Genomic DNA, 15,522 nt, shown 5'->3' with positions numbered 1-15,522 from the left:
AAACTCCAAGCCGATTATGAAGTTGTGTGAAAAATATGGGAGATGGTAGCAAGCTTCATAGCAGTGACAAAGTTTTCAAACCACTATAATCTGAACCATCGACCACCTGTTAACGCTCAGTCGTGTCGTCCAGAGATAGACAGGGTCAAAATTAACGTGTATGGAGCTTTCATTGACAACACAAGAGAGACAACGCTAGGTTTTGTTGCTCGAGAACACCACGGAATAGTGATTGAATGAGATGTTCGTAAACTAGATGCTCCCCAAACAACCAAATCACCTAAAGCGTTAGCCTTCGTCCATGCCTTTAGATTTGCAATAAAAAACGAATGGGATCAAGTCACCATCGAAGGAGACGCAATCAGGATAATTAACTGTTTGAATAATCGTAGTGAAAACATTTCGGTGGTTGGCATTGTAACATCCCAAAAACTAGGTTAATGACTAAAATGAAAGTTTTTTAAATTTGATGATCAATTTTGAGAAAAATTGAAAAGTTTAAGGACTTAGTTGAGAATATTTTGTGAAGAATGGTTTAGTAAATATTGAATGAAGTAAGGGTAAATTGGTCTTTTCAAAGGAAGGATTTTTATTTTCCTTTATATAGGATATGGAACACGTAGAATGAGAAAAAAAGAAAAGAGAAATCTTGAAACTTTGCTCTTCTTTATCCTCTCAACGTGAGCTCTTCAACTATGATATTGATCGGAAGCAAGTGTCTGATGATTCGACGAGATAGAATTGAGCAAGAAATAGTTAAGAGACTGATATTGATTAGTGAGGCCAGGTGAGTGCATATTAGATAGTATATGATGTTTAATGGAAATAAGATTTGTGATAAGTCTATTTTCTATAGTAGAATGCATAAATTCATCAATATGAGTATATGTTTGACATGATATATGTGTGTTATTGGTTATTGCATATGTTATATGATATACGTGAGTATATGTTAGTGTATATTTGAATGTGAATTATATGGAAATGTTCTACGTGAAAGCAAACTATGTGCTTATTTGAATATGTGAAATAATATAAAAGATAATGCCCATATTATGTGACATGAGAGCTAGAGGTATAGTTGGCATGCCAAGAGTCGAGGGTTCTACGTGGTCCTTTGGGACATATATGTAATCTTTTGAAATATATATACGGTACTTCGGTACACTTATTTGGTACATTGAAATATGTATATGGTTCTTAAGGAGTGGTCATTCGGGATATATGTATTATATGTGGTCATTCGGGACATCTATGTGGTAATTCGGGACATTTCTACGTGGTCCTTCAGGACAAATTCTATGTGCCCCTAGTGGGAATTTATTCGAGCTGTGGTGACATCATATGTGCACAACCTCAATGCACTCACATATCTTTAGTTCTCACAAGTGTACATGGGCTATTAAAAGACATAACATAAATAAATTGTATGTGTTGTCATGTGTTTTGTTGTGTGAAAATGTATGATATGATGTATATAAGCGTTAATTACAAATTTAATTGATAAGAGAGATTAATAAGAATAATGTATGATAATGTTAAGAATGTGTAATAGTATATGGGTACATGTGCATAATAGTATGAATGTTAAGAATGTGGAAGATAATATATGTGTTGGTTACATGAAATCGTATATGATTTTGTAGGATATGATAGAATTAAATGTTCATGCATAATTAGGAATTTCAATTACAGTATATGTTTTATATGCCTCACTAAGTCAACGACTTAGCGTGTGAGTGTTTTACACGTAGGTATCGATGAGATTATGGAGCGAGGAAGAGCAAGACAGGTCAGATTCTCCTTTCCAAAGATCATATCAAAAATGTATTTGAATAATATGTATTTTGTTATAAGAAATATAGTTGGCATATAAATAAAGATTTGAATTGTATATGCTCTGATAAGTTTTGTAAACCTTTTGATTGAAATTGTATAAATTATATATTTTGAGTCAATAAAAGATAGAATTTTCATTCTTTTGGTAAAAGTAAATATTTTGAAAAGGCAATGTGACACGTCAGATTCGTATCTTGATCGGGTACAAGTTTGGGGTGTTACATTTAATGGTATCAGAGCTAAGGTTTAGCCAATTCTAGGCTTAAACCGAAGTTGAATGAGTTTTAAAATGTGTACATACCAACACAAAGTAAAAATTTTCTGATCTGATAGTATAATGAGTATATTGTCTTGTTAATAGAATAAGATTAATATGATATAGTAGAAATTTGATCATGAGAATTGTTAAAGTGAATCGAGAGGTGATAAACCTGATGGTGGTAGCAATTCACTTGCATTGGCCAGGAAGGATGAAGAACGAACACCTCAGGAAGTGCTTTGTAAGATCAAATGTTGTTTTCAGAAAGTTAAAAATACGTTAGAATAGCGTTAGAGGGTCTCTACTGTTTTGAATCAGAAAAGTTATATGAAGTAGTTTTGTTATTATGTGGATAAGATAGAATATGGTGGAAACGTGTCACCATAAGAATGTTAAAAGATCAAATGATGTGGTTAGAATTTATAAAAGAGTTAAAAATAAGTACATCAGTGACAAGTTTATAAGAAAAATGAAATCAGAGTTTATGAGCTTGGAATAGGGGCAATAATACCGTGTATGAGTAAGAGTGTGGATATGATAAGTTGAATAAGATACTGTTAAGAAAATTTCGACTGAAAATGATGCATATGATTGGTTTGATAAAGGTTGTGCCTTAGATTAGAAGAGTTGGTGCTGACTAGCAAGTTTATATATAATAAGTGTATTAGAGTTAAAGGATTAAAAGATAATGACAGGTTAAGCTAACCAAGTATGGCGTGGATTTGGATATGATTATGTATATTGATCATATAGAAGTGATGTAGTAAAGGAGATAAAGATTTGTATATCTGAAGGAAGTTAAGGATGTAGTAGAAAAGTTTAAAATGATAGAAAGGATAAGTGTATTGTAATTCGAATAAGGATTTTTCAAGAATAAGGTTTTGTGCAAGTAGTGTTGGCTATCCAGGTTATGAAGATGTGATAAAGATTGATAATCAGAAATAAGTATAAGTGATATGAAGAGAGTATAGGAGCATGAAGGAAAATATATGACTTATGTTACAAAGAGATTTTGAATTTTTGAAGGAATAAATGGATAGAGAAATTAAATGATGGAATTTAAAGGATCAAGTGTGACAATGATTATATTAAAGTGTGGATTATAAGTTGATATAGAAGTAAGAAAGTACATAAGGTTATATGAAAAGATTATGTGCATCGTAATACAAACAAGGATTAAGGAATAAGTAAAGATTTGGTTTATGTTGTAAAGCAATTAGAGAATGATGAAAGAAACCAAATGACTCATGAGTGTGAATAGTAAGAATTAGAATTTTTGTTTATATGATTGGTGACATTATATGAATCTATAAGTACGAATATAGATGAAGAAGTGAGTGAGTAAAAATGTATGTCTGCTAGCGGTAAACAGAAAAGATTAAGTGAAAGAAGCAACATGAGAACATTAAAAGATATATGTAGGCAGTGTTCTTATCGATTTGTACGGTGAAAATTCGAGGACAAATTTTCTTAAAGGATGGGAGATTTGTAACATCCCAAAAACTAGGTTATTGACTAAAATGAAAGTTTTTGAAATTTGATGATCAATTTCGGAAAAATTGAAAAGTTCAGGGACTTAGTTGAGAATATTTTGTGAAGAATGGTTTAGTAAATACGCGGTCCTTCAGGATAAATTCTATGTGCCCCTAGTGGGAATTTATACAAGCTGTGGTGACAACATATGTGCACAATCTCAATGTACTCACATATCTTTAGTTCTCACAAGTGTACATGAGCTATTAAAAGACATAACATAAATAAATTATATGTGTTGTCATGTGTTTTGCTGTGTGAAAATGTATGATATGATGTATATAAGTGTTAATTACAAGTTTAATTGATAAGAGAGATTAATAAGAATAATGTATGATAATGTTAAGAATGTGTAATAGTATATGGGTACATGCACATAATAGTATAAATGTTAAGAATGTGGAAGATAATATATGTGTGTGTATGTGTTGGTTACATGAAATCGTATATGATTTTTTAGGATATGATAGAATTAAATGTTCATGCATGGTTAGGAATTTCAATTACAATATATGTTTTATATGCCTCATTAAGTCAACGACTTAGCATGTGAGTGTTTCACATGTAGGTATAATGAGATTATGGAGCGAAGAGGAGCAAGACAAGTCAGATTCTCCTTTCCAAAGATCAGATCAGAAATGTATTTGAATAGTATGTATTTTGTTATAAGAAATATAGTTGACATGTAAATAAAGATTTGAATTTTATATGCTCTGATAAGTTTTGTAAGTTTTTTTTATTGAAATTGTATAAATTATATACTTTAAGTCAATAAAAGATAGAATTTTCATTCTTTTGGTAAAAATAAATGTTTTGAAAAGTCCATGTGACACTTCGGACTCGTATTCGAGTCGAGTACGGATTGAGGTGTTACAGGCATGCTTCTAAATGAGGTTCACGAAGGACGGGCAACACATCCAAATTTCAAGTTTTGCTATACTACTCGCAATGCTAACAAAGTGGCGCATATGCTAGCTTCTAGGTCTTTATCGATGCCAAACCAATTATGGTTTTGTTTCGATGAACCTGAGTGTATTGAGAATCTTGTAATTTTGGATGCTATTGGTATTTGAATGAATGAAATCCATGAATCTTTCAACAACAAAAATTACATCGACTATAACTCTCTTCTAAATTAGAAGGGATTGAATAATCAACGATCGCCGTAATACACTTATTCTATAAAAAAATTAATTAGTGATAAATAAAACATCAAAATATTTTTGTAATTATTTAAAAAAAAAATCCCAAATTCAAATTTAATCTAATTTGATTCGGTCTATTTAAGATTTCATCGACCTGGTAAAAGAATTAAAATTTATAAAAAATATAAATTCAATCAAATTGTACCTAAACCTTTTAAAGATAAATTTTTAACATGCCTAATTATTAATGAGAAATGTAAGTGGGGGTGGGGGCATGAATGAATACATGATGTGTTCATTACTTTAAAACCTCGGCACTTGTTCCGATGTATATTGTTTCCCAACCAGATTTGCTGCTGTCCCGAAACCCTAGGTCAGCCCACCACTGCTCTCACCTGCTCGTGATTTCATACTATACACGTGTGGCTTAGTGCTTTTCACCACCGGCGCTCATAGCCCTCCTTTCTCTTTCCACGTGGCACCTCACAACACGACAAATATCTTTATTACGTTTCTCTATACTGTAAGTGAAAAAAAAGTTAATAAAATAAATGTGAGGTTATAGGATAATGTTTTATTAAGTCTGTTGAATATTAAAAAGTATAAAATAATTATTTTATTATAAAATATTATTTTATTTAGTTATTTGATTATTTATATATTTTAAATTCGTTTTTTTTGTTAAAATATTACCGATTGTTTATGTTAATATTAATATGTTAATTGAGATATGATAAAAGATGATCCAATAACCATTTGAGTTGTATTTACTGAATCAATTCTTTATTTATATTATGTCGTCGAGTCAGTGCTTGAAAGTATTGACGATGCTACTAGGAATCATTAAAAATTATTTTATCATATCTCAATCAATATGTTAATGTTCAACTCAAACAAACTTTATTTTTTAACTGAAAAGAACAATTTTGAAACATATAAATAGTTTAATGATCATTTTATAAGTTTTAATATTAAAAAAAACTAAATAAATAACATTCTATAATTAAATATCATTTTATAATTTTTAATAATTAAAAAACACAATAAATTAACATGTCAATATTCGTACATTTTACCCTAAAAAGCAGAATCCATTCCATTTTGACGGTGCCATGAGCAGCGATCTCCCACGACACGATCTTTTTTTTTATTCGATAAACTGATGGCTCAGATTGCATCGAGGACAAAACTCTTCTTCTGTTTTGAAAGTTCATTATGTGTGGACCGTTCGAGTATATTATAATTTTTAATTTTAATGTATGTTATAATATCTTATTTAAATTTTATATTTTTAAAATATATTAATTTAACATGTTCAAAAAATATATTAATTTATTACTATATTTTTAAATGTTTTGTTGAATTTTTAGATGATTAGACTTCTCTTATAGACCATACTGACGAATTGAATTGACATTAAATATTAAGGGTATCCTAGTCAACCGGTCAGTAATTCAATGAAATTAAATACATAAGGAAATTCAAAATGAGGAATTAAATAAATTATATAGGAGAAGAAGGTGGCAGGGAGGGTAGGTTACCAGAGCTTCATGAAGTTACTGGTCATTTATGGAGGTTACATTATTGGGTATACTTTTTTTTTATTTTCTTAATCCATTTATAACGTGAACACTGAATTATTCCACTAATTTAACTTATGTATATTTGACAAAATTAGGTAAAATATATTAAAATGAAGTTGATTCTAGATTATTTAAGAATATGAAGTATATTTTATAATGTATCTCAAAACATGATGGGTTTATACTAGCACAAATGAACTTATCAAGGGTCTTAATGATTAAAGAATTATTATTATTTTTATATAAATTTTAAGTTCGAATAGTTACATTTAAATAGTGTATATATGTTGTCAATAGTTAAAAAATATTTTAAATATATATCACCTTATAATCATTCTAGACTATTAAAAAAATAAGAGCACAAATTAAAAGTCAGATGGTAATAATAGCATATATATATATAACTAAAAAATTTTACACTATATAATTAGATATTAGCCATATATATATATATATATATATATATGAGTTTAGTCTTCAATCACTAAAAAATATATTTAAAATTTTTATTAGTTTAAAATGAATATAATATAATATCTGTTTGAAATACTCTCAATCACTTGACAAATAATGTTTATATACTCCTATAAACATCGTGCTTGAATCTTATATCTCAAAAGATATCAATAATTCATTAACCATTAAAGTTATTTAATTCATGCATATATAGTTTAAAGGTTATATATAAACATTTTTAAAAAAATTAATATCTAAATATTATGATATTTAATAATTCTCTTGATCAAAATTGTTGATTGAACCGTCAAAGAATGACATGAAATTTTGATCAGATTTATGTTAATACAATAATTAAAGAAAATTTTAAATAATTATTTTTTTTTTATCAATTTTTATCTTTTTAAAATATTCGGAACCTAATTAAACAAAGTTTTCTGCATCCATAAGGGTTCGAACTTGAGACCAATTGCTTAAGCGACCAGAGCCTCTTCCACTCAAATCAACATTCGTTGGTATTAAACAAAGTGTTTAATATTATGTAAATATTATTGTATTTTAGTTTAAATAAGTCTCACCTTTAAATGAATAATAAATTTTTTGAAGTACTGTTTATTGGAGATCTTACAAAAATTAGTAATCTTCCTTACACTTAATTAAACTTCTATCTTCAATGATACTATACTAGTGGCTATTTTTTTAAATTAACGATTTATGTAATTTTGTAATTATTAATCTCAATCGTAACTTGTTCCAAAAATTTCGAATGTATTATTAAATGACATAGAATTAGATTCACTCAGAGTATTTACTTTCTTTTCTTTAGGAAGCATTTGGTTCGCGGAAAATATCATCATCAATGGGAATAAGTTTTTTTCGGAATTGCTTGCTATGTTTTGTTCATGAAAAAAAAATTATTACTATGTAATAACTTATTATCAATAGCAGCAGTTTTTGGTTAAAATTGTGGTAATTTCATTACTTTCAAATTTGTAGGTATTACATAATTCTTACCACTTTGAACAATAATACACTAGATTAATGAATTCTTTTCGTATGGATCATTCTTAAGCTTTACTCAAAATTATAAATACAATAATAATAATAATATAAAATTTTTTGATTTAATAAAATATTAATAAATTTGAGTAGTTAATATTTAATATTTTTAATATTTAATATACTAATCATTTATAATTTAATGGGGTAAAATATATATATATATATATATATAATTGTAAATATGTAATTATTTATCTAACTTTGAGTTATTAAAAACATATCTTATACATTGAAAAATAATATTTTTGTCCACTCAAGACTATAATATTATTATTTTCATGTTATATTATATATAAATAAATAAATATGATACTTATAAAAATTATTTAAATATATAAGTATGAGATACTAACTATATTAATTATATGTTGAATGTATCTTTTTTCTCAAACGTTAGATAGTGTGACAATTAAAATATTTCTATGAATTTTCATTCAAATATTTATAATTTTATATTAAGGTTTAACTTGTTGAAAAAAAAACATTTATCATAGGGATAATTTGATAAAATATGCATACCGATAATCTTATATTCCTCAAATCAAACACTATAATTTTACATTCCTATTAAACAAACACTATAATTTTACATTCATATTAAACAAACTAAACAGTGTAATATAATATTTTCAGAGTAATGCTACATTCAAGTAATTTTATTCTCAAACGTTGATATTAGATTTCGTGAACCAAACTTCCCGTTTACTTATTTGTCCTAAATTATTGATTAAACAAAGGGCCTCACATGGGAGGAATCATGTATCATAATGGTGCATGATGGCACGAGAGGATTACAATAACCCTTTAAAGATTAACAGGATATTTTTGTAAATGCACGAAGTGTAAAAAATATACTTAACTTTAATCACAATTATTTTATTAATTAAACAATCAATTTAATGACATTGTTACAACATTAATTAGACCGGTTCATTTCATTTGGTCTAAGCATAGTTGCCGATTCGTATTAAAAAATTCAAAATTCAAAGGAATAATTCATCTTTTTTGTCAGTTTTGTGTTGCTTTGCTGTCGATTGCGTGCTTACCTTTTTTATCTTTAAAATGTGAATATTTAAAATTAAAATAATTTTATATAAAAAAATTAAATTAGTCATTAATCTCTAAAAATATAGTTAAAAAAGCTCCGGTTCACCCTTTTTAGATAAGGTAAATATAAGATAACATATGCTCAAAAAACAATCTGAATCATTTTATATTAAATGTTTACACTCTTAATATTCATCGTGCTCAAACCCAGAGATCTCAAAGAATAATAACAATTTATTTACCATCAAGGTTGTTTGATTCATGCATTACTTATTATTATTAAAACACCAATACATATTTTTTCTTAAAAATATTTCATCCAATAGTTCATTAAATGATCTCGATAGTAAAAGATAATGTCATTTTCTGTAGAGGTTTTAAATTCAAACAACTACGTTTATAGAGTATGTTATCAATTCATTAAAAAAAATTATGACTAGATACTACCCATAGCCTAGATTATTCGGGGGGGAAAAACACTTCATTCAAGTTTCACCTAAAAAATATAACATGAGTTAGAAATATATACTTTTAGAAGAAGAAAAAATCCAACTCCAATAATCAAAACGAAATAATTAATAATATTATCGATTGAAATAACTAATAATATTATAAAAATAAAAGATCGAATCATATTAACTGAAATACAAAGTATAAATCTTAATTTTGAACTTAATAAAGGAACCTTGTCTTATTAATTTAACAAAAAAATTAAAACTTTAAATTTCATAATTTATAATACCTTTTTAAAACAAAATAATAACAATATTAAGTTTGTCTATCTAAAAAAAGAATGACACGTGATGCTTAATTATGTCAACATTTTAAATGTATATTAAATTTATTTTTTAATAGATTTAAGTGTTAAAGCGAAAAAAAAATTAATGTACCAAAATAAGTAACCAGTTTCAAGGACTAACTGATATTATAGTTTTTTCTGTAACTTTTTATTTTGGTACAATCAAAAAAGCATTCATGTATGTTTTACGATTCATGAAAAATAATCCTTTTATATTAGAGATACGAACTTAAAAATTTATATTATAAGTTTAAAGATCGTACTTATCACTCTATTCCTATTATTCGTATTAGAGATGACTGGCAACAAGAACAACAATCTTACCATATAAATTTAAAAAATTATATTAGAAATTTTATATTAAATTTCAACTAGTCTGTGAGTGCCCCTAGATTTAGTTGATAAGAACCTCGGGGCTACCTAATTTTCTATGAAATTATTTTGTCTTTCGAATATGATTCTTAATAAATAGATATTTTTAGACTAAGTACTTTGTTTATTTGGTAGGAGGTAGGTCCACATGCATTTGACGTTCAACTGATCCAGCCCAAGTTTGAATAAATTAAATTTCCAATTGAATTTGATCCATTATATTTTTTTTCATTTTCTAAGAGGTCACGAATTGTTATACATAATCATTATCGATGTCCACACTATTTACATCAACTCCGTGTACAAGAACGGACTGATGATATCAGCTTAAAAGAGTAAAATGTAATTAACAATAGAAAGTAGGCGATAAAATCAAAACAAATTAAACTTTGAAAGTTTAAGTACGTATTTATCTTATATATTTAGGATAAACTACATGTTTAGTATCTAACTATTATTTTTGTTCTGTATTGGTATCTAAACTTCATTTGTTTCAAAATTATCTCTAACATTTAGTTTAAGTTTCATTTTAGTACATCGTCGTTAAAATTTTAACGGTGATGTTGAGGTATCACCATAAGGTATTCTCACGTCATCATCTATTTTTTTAAAAATATTACTCCAGTAGTTCTGTTAATTTTTTAACGACAGGGTGTCAAATTGAAACTTAAACTAAATGTTAAGTATGATTTAAAAAAACATAAAGTTTAGGCATCAAAACTAAATAAAAGCAATAATTTAGGTACTAAGTCTATAATTTACCCTATATTTAACTATAATAAATATTTGATCTTTTAGGATGAAGCATACTACGTGTCCCTACTAGGATGGACATGAGACTCGAATCTGACAGATTTTAACTCGATCTGATTCTATTACTTCGTTTTTTTTAAAATCAATTTGGTTCAGGTCGGATCAAGTTTTTTAAAGGATAATAAAATTTATGATGAAAAATATCCTATGATTCGAAAATAATATAATTACACACTTTATATTTATAAATAATTACAATAATAATTCTCTCTCTATATTTTTTTATAATTAAATCTTTATTTTATCGAATAAAATTAATTTTTTAATAAATATATTTATTTCGAATAGAATGAATTACTTGTTTTATTTCATAAGGTGGATCAAAATTTGTTTTATTTCATAAAGTGGATCAAATTTCAAATAAGATAGGTTCTCTTCAACCTGAAACAGATCAATCTAATCAAATCAAATTTTTAGTCCATGTTGATCCCTACACCCCCACACCGTCTATTGAGTGAACCGCCATCAATTTCTTTCAAGTATCGAGCTTTTTGGCTGCTTTATATATTGACACGTGGAGATAAACAAATGAGTTAATGTGGCAGTAAAAGATGTGATTCGATTTCTAGCTCAAACATCAAGGCAATCCAAACGGATGCCTACCCACGTGGAACAATCGTGTGTGTCTACCATGTTACTATATTATTCGGACAAAAAAATTGAATTGTAGGTGTTTAAGGTGGCCTGGCAATACGGAAGGAAATGTTACGAGTCAGATTAATATACGATTAAAAATTAATATAACTAATTAAATAGGTGATTAATTAAAAGTATTATCGAAAATATTATATATTTTTATCAAAAATATTATATATTTTTTATTAGAAATATTATTTGTGTTGGTAATAATAAAAGTAATAACTAAGAATGTTATCGTCGTATATAAAATGCGTAAAAAAATATTGACTTGAATATAACCAGTTAATTACTAAAAATACTATTAATCATAATAACATAACAAGTAGCGCTTATGTAACGTAATAGATAATGTCTTTTTAAAACGATGAGATCTTAAAAATCTGACGATAACAAAATAGATTAATTACTAGATTTGTTATCAATATTATCAACATATTAGACAACGCCTAAAATGTTATTAAAGTTTAAGCTGATAGAGCCTTAGAAATATGAAGATAACAAAATAGATTAATTACTAGAAACATTATTAACCATAATAACATAACAAGTATCGCTTATTTAATGTAATAAGTAGCGCATGTTTAAAGCTGATGTGAACTTAGAAATCCGTCGATAATAAAATAAGTTAATTACTTGATTTGTTATCAATATTATCAACATATTAGGTAGCGCCTAAAATGTTACCAAAGTTTATGCTGATAGAGCATTAGAAATCCGACGATAACAAAGTATGTTAATTATTGGAAACATTATCGACCATAATAACATAACAAATATCGCTTATTTAATGTAATATGTAGTGTCTGTTTAAAGTTGATGGGACCTTAGAAATCCGAAAATAACAAAATAAGTTAATTATTTGATTTGTTATTAATATTATCAACATATTACCGTGTACATTGTTAATTTACCTATTACTTTAAAGTAATATGTTTCGAAATTATAAGAATCAATACTTATATTACAGTATCGATACTTGTACATTTACACATATTTTCATTATACCGGTAGAAACGTTTACTGTGTACATTGTTAATTTACCTATTACTTTAAAGTCAACGTGCTCATATGCCAGTCATAATAATCGGATGCAAGACAAAAGTCTTGGTGACATCAACAAATACAAACGCCCAATGAGTTCTAAGCAAGTCTTTTCAGGAACATAATCATGCATTGTGTACAACTATTATGACATCATTTATGCGTTCAAATAGAGCTGTGAGTAAGGCTGAAGTGGATGAGTCAACAACATTGAAGGATGTTGGTGTTGGGACATCACAAGTAATGAATTATTTCACGCATCAAGTAGGGGGTTATCACAATGTTGGATTTACACATAAAAACCTCTATAATGCACTTCAAAGAGGTAAAGCAAAAGAAATAATCAATGGGGATGTCAATACACTAATTGCTTACTTTGATTATAAGAAACAAGATGATCCCAAGATTTTTATGACATACTTAGTAGATGAATCATGGACATTGCATAATCTTGTTTGGGCTGATTTAACATCGAGATCAGATTACACGTGCTTCGGTGATGTAATTGCATTCGACACAACTTACAAAGATAATTTATATGATCGCCCAATTATGTCTATTGTTGGTGTCAATCATCACCATAGCACAATAGTATTTGCTACTTCCATCATCGCTGACGAAATGTCTAAATCTTTCGAGTGGGTGCTGAATTTTTTTTACAAGCCATGTGTAGATGCTCGTTTTTGTCCTAGGTCCAATACAAGACTCAAAGTGGATTGCAGGACTAAAATAAGCATGACAGTTTGTAATACCCAGTGAATAACCAAGTCAGATTGTTTTTGGAGCCACGTAAGAAGCAATGAGGCAAACGGTTATGGAAAAAGAGAGTAAAAACTGAAGAAAACAGTTTGTAAGTGGGGGCAACACAAAAATTCACCAGCGGAGATAAAAACAAGGGAGCCTTTCGAAACAGAAATCATCAACAACAGGGGAGGAAAACATTTGCAACGGAGGGTATTCGAGAATATCAAATAACAAAAAAAAAGATTTGTAAAGGGTTGTAGATCTTTACCTTGTTTCCGATAAACCAAAGCAATCAATGTAAGGGTTCCTACCTATTTTTCGGAAAGAAAACAAAAAGGAAATATCCAATTTTCAGAAGGTATTCTGTTTCTTTTTTATATTCAAATTATTTTGCATGTAAATTTATGTGAGTAAATAGAATAGAAATAGAGAGATAAGGAAGCATTTACCTTAGAAGAGGAGAGTTTAGAGACCCTTAGCTTGTGAACTGTTGGGAAACGGTGACCCATGGTTTTGTGGGTTTGGTGGTCGTTTGACCCCTCGGGTCGTTATTAGCAGTGACTAGTGTGATGGTGTTTTGATTAGGATTATAGGCTTACCATTCGGGTCTTGTGGCAGTCAGAGCAGGAGTGACCATCAGGGTGCGGTGAGGGCCTCGCTCGTGAGTGGAGAATAGAGTAGATCGAAGAGTTGAGGGACTGTTGGAAGTCGTTTGGCTTGCTCAGTCGTCGTTGGTATCCGGGGTTTTGAGTTTGAAGGCTTGGTTTTGTGTGGTGGTCTAGTTTATTTTAGGTTTTGGTCTTACAATGAGGTTGGTTTTGATCACCGGCTTGCGGTGGCCGGTTGAGGTTGCGAGACCCTTGGAAGCTTTGTTGGGGTCTCGGCAGTAAGTGAAGAAGAAGAAGGGGAGAGCGGCTGAAGTCTTTGGAGGAGAGGATGAGAATGATTTAGGGTTAAAAATATTACCCTAAAATCCTATATATCAGAACGCCCAAACGGCGTCGTTTAGCCAGGTCCAAAACGGCGGCGTTTCATCAGGCTAGAGCCTTCTATGTTCTAGGATAGTGGGTTAATTGCGTGATAGGTCATTCCGTTTTCGGTCTGCTTCTTTATGGTCATTAAATTGAATTTTATTGGGTTTTTGATTTCGTATCTTAATTTTAAATGTTTATATCTTAGCCCAGAATCAGGTTAGGGCCATTTTTGCACTGTTTTTACATTGGTTGTGTAATTTTTGGAACTTTCATTTTGGTCCTTGAAAGAATCTTTTGCGCCTTCTTAATTTGTTCTTCATATTTATGAGCAGTTTTCATCCTGAAATGTTTTTATGTTTTATTTATGAAATGTAATTTGTAATTTTGGTTGTTTGACAATTTAGTCACTTAGCATGCTTTCTTAATTTAATGGTTAATTCCTACTTTGCATGCTTAGTTTAATTTTATTTTATTATGGTCCTTCATGGTAATTTTGAATGTGAAGTCGAGTTATTAATAGCATGTTTTATTGTATATATTGTTTTATTCTAATGTATGTTAATGTCGTAAATACATATGAATTTTTTTTATTTATAAGAGTTAGAAGTTTGTTTGAGTGCATGGCATATTTTAATTAATTTTGTTTTTGCATGACATTATTTTGCATAATATGCATGATAGCTTCATTTGTATAACTCGACCGTATTCATAATTGGATTAAGGGTAATATATTTTTAATTTAAAATTATTGAAGTGGGCAGTTATAACTGATTTGAGGTCCGTTTTTAATGATTTTAAAATAAAAGTGTATCCCGAAAGTGAAACAAAAAAATTGATTTGTCACCTAAAATTTGGGAACGAGAGAAAAAGAAATGTTCGTTTATTTAAATATATCGAGAAAAGGTTGTTATATCTTTAAGATCTGGTCTCGATATTTGTAAATAATCGAACATTCTTTATCTTTCTAAAATGACTTGGTAATTTTAATTTAATTCGTTTGAGTGTTCTTGAATGTTTTAAATTTACATTTTTGTTTTATGGGATCAAAATTCAAATTAACTTCGAATTTGTAAAGTTCATTGCAAAAATGTTAATTAATCGATTATGTACCGATTTAGGGCGTTGTGGGGGTGCTAATCCTTCCCCACACGTAACCGACTCCCGAACTCGGATTTTGGTAACGCAGACTTCAATTTGTTGTTTTAATAAAAATTAA

The sequence above is a fragment of the Hibiscus syriacus genome, unplaced genomic scaffold, assembly GCF_006381635.1.
Source record: "Hibiscus syriacus cultivar Baekdansim isolate YM2019G1 unplaced genomic scaffold, ASM638163v2 tig00116971_pilon, whole genome shotgun sequence".
Lineage (NCBI taxonomy): Eukaryota > Viridiplantae > Streptophyta > Magnoliopsida > Malvales > Malvaceae > Hibiscus > Hibiscus syriacus.
The sequence above is the reverse complement of the archived record's forward strand: the minus strand, read 5'-3'. Positions refer to the sequence as shown.